We start from the raw sequence: 9,725 nt of genomic DNA on the forward strand, positions 1-9,725 counted from the left end.
ACATTTGAAATCTCCCAGTATTCCCTGGTTGCTTACTCTGAGTAAGAACCATCTTCCTAGACACAAAATCCATACAGACCAAAGGCTAACCAAGTCTGCTCTCTGCAGCAGCCACAACAGTTTCTGAGACGTGGAGGGGGAAGACACCAATGCTACCCCAATGCAAACCTGTGGCCACCAAACACAACTCTGATGCTTTTAACCTTGAAGTAAGAGTCACAGACATGTGTCTTAACTTATTGCACAGTTTAAACCTCGGTTGCAACTCTGTCATGATAGGCCTGCTGTAAACCCAACTCTAATCTTGGGGGAGACAGAGCCAGGGCAGGCACACTCTGGGCCTGTCAAAATCTTCACAGGAACATCACCAGTGATTCCTAGATTCCCTGAGCAGTTTTCCATGCGAGAGAGAGAGAGAGAGAGAGAATAAGGAATCATTAGTAGTGAAGCCAGGCAGTTTGAGAGCAGACTGTGGAGGCAGCTTAGCCACGGGCCGCCACAGTCCACGCAGCTAGCACACAGGTTTACCTGCATCCTATAAAGCAAAATATTAATCCTGTGTCAGGAAAATTGAGGTCAGTAGCCACATTTGCACACGCGTTCCAAAATGACTCTGGTCCCTTGATCTTAAAGAGCTTATGAGAGCACAGAAGAGAAAAAAACAGAGTAGCAAAATCTTAGTCTATACCAAAGAATTGTCAGGATCAGATGTACACTTTTAGCAGAGATGGACATAAAAAATAACTATGGTTTTACATCATTGTACTTATACCACGTGCTGCATATTAGAACCTTTTGGAGTTTTTCTTAGACACATTTGCTTGCACCCAAACCTGATCAGTTTGGGTTTAAAACCTGTTTTTTTTCTTTTGGCTTGGAGTCGTGATTGGAGTGTAGAGCCAGAGTGAAGGACCAGAGTAACCCCATATTGTACTAAGACCCCATTCTATACCTGACTGACCTTACTGTAAGCCCTAAAGACCATAAAACGCCCTGGGACAGGGAGTTCTCAGAAAAACCATAAACACCCATAAGAGTGACCGGCAGAGAAGAAAACAAGTTTTGGAGTTATACCAGGACTCTGCCACCCAGATGTGGTTTCCAGTATGTAATTAAAAACCTGCAGCTGTGCATGTATCCCCCTTGCTACACCCCTATGGCTTAACCAATCAATTTTATTTTTATTTATTTTTTAAATTATTTATTAATTAAACAAAAAATTTTTGACAAAGTATTGTGCACAAGGGGTACAGTTACATAGTAGGGCAGTATGTACATTTCTTGTGTTATCTTACACCCAGTTTTTCTTTCCCATCCCTAGGTCAGGTAGATATAGATACAATACACAGCGTACCAAGAACATATACAGTAGCCACGTGGCCTACTCCAAAGAAAATTCACCTAGGGCTTTAAATGTAATGTCAACAGTAGACAATATGTCGACAGTAGTCTTGTTTGAACGTACATACATAGCTTTTGAGCAATTGTGATCTACTGAGAGGTCTATTTTTGACCTTTATAAGTTGAGTAGTTGTTTGGTTTTAGTTACATAATGTAGGGTCGCTGACCCAAACCTGTGGATTATACCATTTGACAAGAAGTTTTTGGTTTCGCAGACCTGGTCTCTACTGTCTGCCCCTCCCCCCTCCTTAACAGTCATATATCAAGGAGATCATGCCCCTTTGTTTTCTGTGTTTCTGTGTTTTCTGTGTGTCTCGCTCAACATTATTTGTTCAAGTTCTGACCATTTCCCTGCGGATATCAATATTTCACCATTTCTAATCGCTATGTAGTATTCCATTGTGTATAGGTACTATATTTTTTGGATCCATTCATCTGTGGAGGGGCATCTGGGTTGTTTCCATATTTTGGCTATTGTGAATTGTGCAGCGATAAACATGGATGTGCAAATGTCTTTATGATATCTTGGGACCTGTTGTTCAGGATAGATGCCTAGGAGTGGTATGGCTGGGTCATAGGGTAGGTCTATATTGAGCTTTTTGAGAAACCTCCATACTGTTCTCCAAAGTGGTTGTACTAATTTGCACTCCCACCAACAATGGAGAAGGGTTCCTCTTTCCCTGCACCCCCTCCAGCATTTGTTGTTGCCTGAGTTCAGAGTATAGGCCATTCTAACTGCAGTGAGGTGGTATCTCAGGGTTGTTTTTATTTGCATTTCCTTTACTGCCAGGGATGTTGAGCATTTCCTCATATGTTTCTTTGCCATTTTTATCTCTTCTCTTCTGAAGTCTCTCTTTTTTTTTTTTTTTTGGCCAGTCCTGGGCCTTGGACTCAGGGCCTGAGCACTGTCCCTGGCTTCCTTTTGCTCAAGACTAGCACTCTGCCACTTGAGCCACAGCGCCACTTCTGGCCGTTTTCTGTATATGTGGTGCTGGGGAATTGAACCCAGGGCCTCATGTATACGAGGCAAGCTCTCTTGCCACTAGGCCATATCCCCAGCCCCCTGAAGTCTCTCTTTAGCTCCTTTGCCCATTTCCTAATTGGTTTACTGGGCTTGGAGTGGCTTAGTTTTTTGAGTTCTCTGTAGATGACGGATATTAGGCCTTTGTCTGTTGCTGTGCTGGTAAAGTTCCTTTCCCATATGGTTGGCTGTCTTTCTAGTTTGGTGACTATGTCCTTAGCCGTGCAGAAACTATTTTGTAGTAGTCCCATTTGTTGAGTCTCTCCCCTAACTGTTGTGCCCCTGGGACTCTATTCAGGAAGTTCCTTCCTGTGCTTATAAGTTCTAGCGTCTTTCCTACTCTGTCCTTCAGTAGTTTCAAGGATGCAGGTCTGATGTTGAGGTCCTTGATTCATTTTGAGTTGATCTTGGTGCATAAGGGTAGGCTAGGTTCCACTTTGAGTTTTCTGCATATGGCTGCCCAGTTCTCCCAGCACCAGTAGTTGAAGAGGCTATGTTTATTCCATTGTATGTCTTTAGCTTCTTTGTCGAATATCAGCTGACTGTAAGAGTGCGGTTTTATTTCTGGATCTTCAATTCTAATCCATTGGTCTTCAGGTCTGTTTTTATACCAATACCTAGAGCTTGAAGTCTGGTATTGTGATACCTCCTGCACTGCTTTTTTTTGCCTAGAATTCCTTTAGCTATTCTAGGTCTTTTGCTGTTCCATATGAATTTTTGGGTTGCTTTCCCTATTTCAGTGAAGAATGTAGCTGGGATGTTGATGGGGATTGCATTGAATTTGTATAACAATTTGGGCAATATGGCCATTTTCACTATATTGATTCTGCCTACCCATGAGCATGGGAGGTCTTTCCATCTCCTTGTGTCTTCTTTGATTTCCCTTATTAGATTTTTATAGTTCTCATTAAATAGGTCTGTCATGTCTTTGGTTAGGTTGGTCCCTAGGTACTTTATTCTTTTTTTGGCTACTGTAAATGGAATTATTTCCATAATTTCCTTTTCTGCTTGTATATTGCTGGTGTACTGAAAAGCTGCTGACTTTTGTGGATTGATTTTGTATCCTGCTACTTTGCCAAAATGGTTTATTAGGTGTAGGAGTTTGGGGACTGAGTTTTTTGGGTCCTTCAGATATAAGATCATGTCGTCTGCAAATAGGGATAGCTTGATTTTTTTCCTTGCCGATGTGGATCCTTTTGATGTCCTCCTCTTGCCTTATTGCTATGGCTAGGGATTCCAGCCCTATATTGAAAAGAAGTGGGGAGAGTGGGCATCCTTGTCTTGTTCCTGAGTTTAGGGGAAATGATTTTAGTTTCTCCCCATTTAATACAATATTAGCAGTTGGTCTGTTGTATATGGCTTTTATTGTTTTGAGGAATGTTCCATCTATTCCTGTTCTCTCCAGAGCTTTTAATAAGTATGGATGTTGTATTTTGTCAAAGGCTTTTTGGACATCGACTGAGATAACAATGTGATTCTTGATTTTAGTTCTGTTGATGTGGTGAATTACATTGATTGATTTACGGATGTTGAACCATCCTTGTGACTGTGGGATGAAGCCTACTTGGTCATGATGTATAATTTTCTTGATCAGTTTCTGGATCCTGTTAGCTAATATTTTATTTGGGAGCTTTGAGTCTGTGTTCATTAGTGATATTGGTCTGTAGTTTTCTTTATTTGTTGGGTCTTTGCCTGGTTTGGGGATGAGTATAATATTAGCTTTATAGAATGAGTTTGGGATTTCTCCCTCTGTTTCTATTTCATGGAAGAGTTTGAGGAGTATTGGTATTAGCTCCTCACTAAAGGTTTTATAGAATTCATTGGTGAATCCATCTGGGCCTGGGCTTTTCTTTGTTGGGAGGCTCTTGATTACCCCCTGTATCTCGCTGTAAGTTATTGGTTTATTTAGTTGATTTATTTCTTCTTGTTTCACTTTGGGCAGTTTATACTTCTCTAAGAATTGATCCATTTCTGTAAAATTATTGTTTTTTAGTGAGTAGAGGTTCTGAAAGTAGTTCCTTATGATTGTTTGAATATCGTGTGTATTTGTTGTAATTTTTTTGGTGGAGTCCCTGATTTTACAGATATGAGTCTCTTCTCTTCTTTCTTTTGTAAGTCTTGTGAGGGGTCTGTCAATTATATTTATTTTCTCAAAGAACCAGCTTTTAGTCTTATTTATTTGTTGAATGGTCTTTCTATTTTCAATCAGATTTATCTCTTCTTTAATCTTTGTGATATCTCTCCTCCTAGTCATTTTGGATTCAATCATTTCTTGTTTCTCCAGTTGTTTTAGTTTCATCGTGAGGTTATTTACCTGCTCTGCTTCCATTCTTTTAATGTGAGTGCTGAGGGCAATGATATTGCCCCTCAGTACTGCTTTAGCTGTATCCCATATATTCCTTTGTGATGTATTTTCATTGTCATTGTGGCTTATGAATTCGTTGATTTCATCCTTAATTTGGTCTGTGGCCCAAGTGTTAGATGACAGTGAGGGGTTTAGCCTCCAAGAATGTGTATAGCCTCTGTGGTAACCGTTGTTATTGAGGGTTACCTTTATTCCACTGTGGTCAGATATAATACATGGGATGACATCAATACTTTTGTATTTGCTGAGGTTCTTTGTGTGGGCTATGACATGGTCTATTTTGGAGTATGATCCATGGGCTTCCGAGAAGAAGGTGTATTGGGTCTCTGTAGGGTGGAAGATTCTGTATAGATATGTCAGATCCATTTGGGATATGGTGTTACTTAGGTCCTCAGCTCCCTTGCTAATCTTCTGGGTGTTGGATCTGTCTCTTGGAGAGAGTGGGGTATTAAAGTCACCCACTATGATTGTGTTTGGGTCTGTCTTGTTCTGTAGTTCTGTGAGAATTTGCTTGACATATGTAAGGCCTCTTTTGTTTGGTGAGTATACATTTATCACCATGATGTCTTGATTCTGGATTTTTCCTTGTATTAAAATGTAGTGTCCTTCTTTGTCTTTTTGAGTTGATTTTAATGAGAAGTCCAGCTTGCCTGAGATCAGGATGGGTACTCCTGCCATTTTGGTAGGTGCGTTTGCTTGGAAGATCTTGCTCCATCCTTTCATTCAGAGCCTGTTTTTATCCCTTGTTGTAAGATGGGTCTCTTGTAGACAACAGATGGCCACTTTTTGTTTGCAGAGCCACTCTGCCAGTCTGCTCCTCTTTTTTTTTTTTTTGGCCAGTCCTGGGCCTTGGACTCAGGGCCTGAGCACTGTCCCTGGCTTCTTCCCGCTCAAGGCTAGCACTCTACCACTTGAGCCACAGCGCCCCTTCTGGCCATTTTCCATATATGTGGTGCTGGGGAATCGAACCGAGAGCTTCATGTGTAGGAGGCAAGCGCTCTTGCCACTAGGCCATATTCCCAGCCCCAGTCTGCTCCTCTTTATCGGAGAGTTTATACCGTTTATATTCAAAGAGATCAAGGATAAGAGTGATTTTTCCCCTTCCATTTTCCTGTTAGGCTGTTTTTCCTCTCTCCTTTTTCTTGTCTTTAGTGAGCTTCTCTTTCTGTTGGGCTCTGGCTGTTGTACTTTCTTTCTGTTTCTGTCTCTGTGTCCTGTACGATTTCTGTTGGGTCGGGTTCCCCTCTTAGAATTCGCTGTAGGGCTGGTTTTTTATTCACATACTCCTTTACATCCTTTTTGCTATGGAAAGATCTGGTTTTTCCCTCGAATATGAATTCTAGTTTCACTGGATATCAAATTCTGGGTTGGCAATTGTTGGCCTGTAGGACTTGGATGGTGTTCTTCCAGTCTCTTCGTGCGTGGTAGGTTTGTGTAGAGAGGTCTGCTCTTATTCAGATCCTTTTCCCTTTGTAATAAATGTCTTTCTTCACTTTGGCTGCATTCAAAATTTGCTCTTTATTCTTGAGATCTGACGTCTTGATTATTATGTGCCTGGGCGAGGATTTTTTAGGGTCTGGTCTTCCAGGCATCTTATAGGCTTCGGTTATCTGGGTGAGGTCCCTTGTGAGATTGGGGAAATATTCTGCAATCACTTTATTGAAAATATGTTGAAGCCCTCTGCTCTGGTATTTGGCTCCTTCTTCTATTCCAATTATGTGCAGATTATATCTCTTGTCTTTGTCCATTTCTTGGAGTGTGGTAATTTTCTGGTCCTTATCGGCTGCATCATCGTCCAAGAGAGAGATTCTGGATTCAATATTGTCATTTCTTTGTGCTGTGGATTCAATTGTGGAGTTTATGGATGTCAGGGAACTATTTATGGTTGTCAAATCAGCTCTGATTGTGGAAATTTCTTCCTTTAAAGAGTTGTATTTTTTTTTTTTTTTGGCCAGTCCTAGGCCATGAACTCAGGGCCTGAGCACTGTCCCTGGCTTCTTTTTTGCTCAAGGCTAGCACTCTGCCACTTGAGCCACAGCGCCACTTCTGGCCATTTTCTGTATATGTGGTGCTAAGGAATCGAACCCAGGGCCTCACGTATACGAGGCAAGCACTCTTGCCACTAGGCCATATCCCCAGCCCTAAAGAGTTGTATTTTAAATCTATTTTTTCATGCATTTCACTTCTCAGGATGTTAAGGTCTTCTTTAACGGAGGTTTGCACTGTATCCATTTTTGCTTCCATTTCTTTCTTGACTTCCTGAAGGCCCTTTGAGACTTCCATTCTAAACTCCTGGAATTGTTTTCTTTATTCATTCCTGAAGCTTTCCATCATTTCTGTTAGTATAGCCTCAGTTGTTTTTTTATTCTCCATCTCCTCTTCAGTCATGCTGCTTATTGGAGCTGGCGAGTTGGCTTGCCCTTTCATGAAATTTGTAATATTTCTTTGTGATTTGTGCATCTGGCGATCTGTAGGTAGCTTCCTTGGATTTTGTGCTGGTTCCTGCTGGTCCGTCAGTGGGAGACTTGTTTGTGTCCTGGCTCTGGGTTTGAGTTTGGCTGTTGAACCTTACTGCCCAATGGGTGAGCATGAGTTTTGGTTGTTGCTGGGGTGGTCACCCTCCCTGCACTTGGGGTTGGGTAGGTTCTGTGTCTTTCTTTGCAGGATAGTGTCCTGCCGCTGTGTTGTGTTGACCCTAGCATGCCCCTGGTGGGGGTTTGCGGTCACTGATTCAGCATGACGTGGAGGCTTTTATCTTCTTTGGTTCTTTTTTCCACTCGGTACCTTGGTCAGAGGAGCTCACCTCTCAGATTGAGATTTGCCGTTGAGAGGTGGCTCGCCCACTTGTGTGGATTGCTCCTGTCAGAGCAGGTGTTGCTGTTGAGGGGCGGCCCGCTGCTGTGGGCTTTTTGGGGCTGTGGTGCTGGGATGTGGCGATCAGTTGTTTGGTGTTGTCGGTCCTGGCTCTCCCCGTCTGCACTGTGGGTTCCCCTGCTGCTTACATCTAATCCTGGCTGTTCGGTCCCACACATCCGGTCCTTCACTGCCGCCGTCTGTCTCGGTCGGTCCACGCTCAGTCTGGGGTCTGTGGAGTGCCTGCTGTCTGGACTCTGCGCTCCTGGTGTGACTTTTCATCTGTTGGTTTGCCGACGCCGGGTCCCCTTTCCCAGCCTGGCCCTGTTCGGACCAGGGTTGGCAGGTGTGTGGGGGGGTAACCCGGAGATTTTCTGGCTCTGTGCATGTTAATAGGCTCTTCTTTTTTTTGTTCTTTTTCATTTCCTGTGTTTCTCTGTTGCTGCTGGTCGTTGGGTTTGCTGGATTCTTGTGGGGTGTTGGGTGCTGGAGTTCCCAGTTCACTATTCAGTTGGAGTGAGTTGGGGTGCCTCCCTCTTGTGACGGCGCCATCTTCTCTCTAACCAATCAATTTTAAATGTGTCAGTCCCTTGATCTGACCAATGACCTTTTCCAGATTCCTTCCCGCCACCAAGTGTGCCAAACATGCTTTAGATTTATTTTATAATTTTCCCGCAGTGTGTGTTGATTTGTTAAAAGATGCTATGATGTATGCTAAGTCCCTGCCTTCCTCAAAGAATGTATAAAACAGCTGGAAGCCCTAGGCTCAGGGCCTCTTAGCATCATCAGCATGCTGTGCGCGAAGGACCGAGCTAGCTCAAAATAAACACCCTTTTTGCTGCTTGCATTGGTCTTGGTCTCTGGAGGTCTTTCAGGGGATCCGAACTCGAGCATTTCAGTGGGGGCTCGTCCAGGATACCCCTCTGAGTCCACCCAGACACCCGACCAAGGGGTCGTGAAAATCCGGCCAGTAAGTTGAGTGAGGCATTGCCGATGTGTATGTTTTGTGGCCCTGCAGGATGTGTGTGTGTGTGAGATTGGCAAAAGAGCCTTGGTGGACACGCTATAGGGCTGCCAACAGGATCTGTGGGAGACGTCCCCAGACCCCCATGTGGGTAAATTGTTTCTTGGTACAGACATTTGGAGACAGACAATTTTTTGGATCCATGCATAGTCTGTTCCTTCGTGCGTAGTCTCTTACTTGCGTCTGAACAATTTGCCAGGCGCTGCGACTTCAGTAAATTGTTCCTCTTTACAGGCATTTTTGGAGACAGACATCTTTTGGAGAAATCCGTGCATAGTCTGTTCCGTGCATAGCCTGTTACCTGCGCTTTGAGCAGTTTGCTACGACTCTGCGATTTGGGTTTATGTTAAGTGTTTTTTTTTTTTTGGCCAGTCCTGGGCCTTGGACTCAGGGCCTGAGTACTGTCCCTGGCTTCTTCCCGCTCAAGGCTAGCACTCTGCCACTTGAGCCACAGCGCCGCTTCTGGCCATTTTCTGTATATGTGGTGCTGGGGAATCGAACCTAGGGCCTCCTGTATCCGAGGCAGGCACTCTTGCCACTAGGCTATATCCCCAGCCCCTATGTTAAGTGTTTTGTATGTGGTCTTTGTGTGTGTCTAACTTCCTCCACATTGGCAGGAGAAATTCCTCCTAGGCATCAGGCCTGAACTGAGAACGTCATTGCAAACAGAAGACTTCCAGGAGTGACTCCAACTTCTCTTTCTCTTTACGTCCCCAGCAGAATTCTCCTCCCTTCCTTTTCTTAGCAGCGTTGCTTCTCCAGATTTGTCAAACTGCTTTTACTGTTGCCACTTTTGTATGTTTGTCTGGTTTATGTTAAATGCTCTGAGTTGTCTGAATGATGTTGTTAATTGGACTTTGATGTAAAAGATTAAGTGAAATTGAAAGCAGAAGGGCCTAGGACAAGATTGAGTACTGAGGAGTCTAGGTTCGTTGGTAAATTAGGAAAGAAAGTAAAAGTAAATGCAGTCAGATACTAGAAAAGATTGTGTTGTAGAAAAAGAAAAAATGCCTGTATTGTTATAGGACTGTTCTGGACTGTTCTTCTCTGTTTTCTGTATC

The sequence above is a fragment of the Perognathus longimembris genome, chromosome 7 (assembly GCF_023159225.1).
Source record: "Perognathus longimembris pacificus isolate PPM17 chromosome 7, ASM2315922v1, whole genome shotgun sequence".
Taxonomy (NCBI): Eukaryota; Metazoa; Chordata; class Mammalia; order Rodentia; family Heteromyidae; genus Perognathus; species Perognathus longimembris.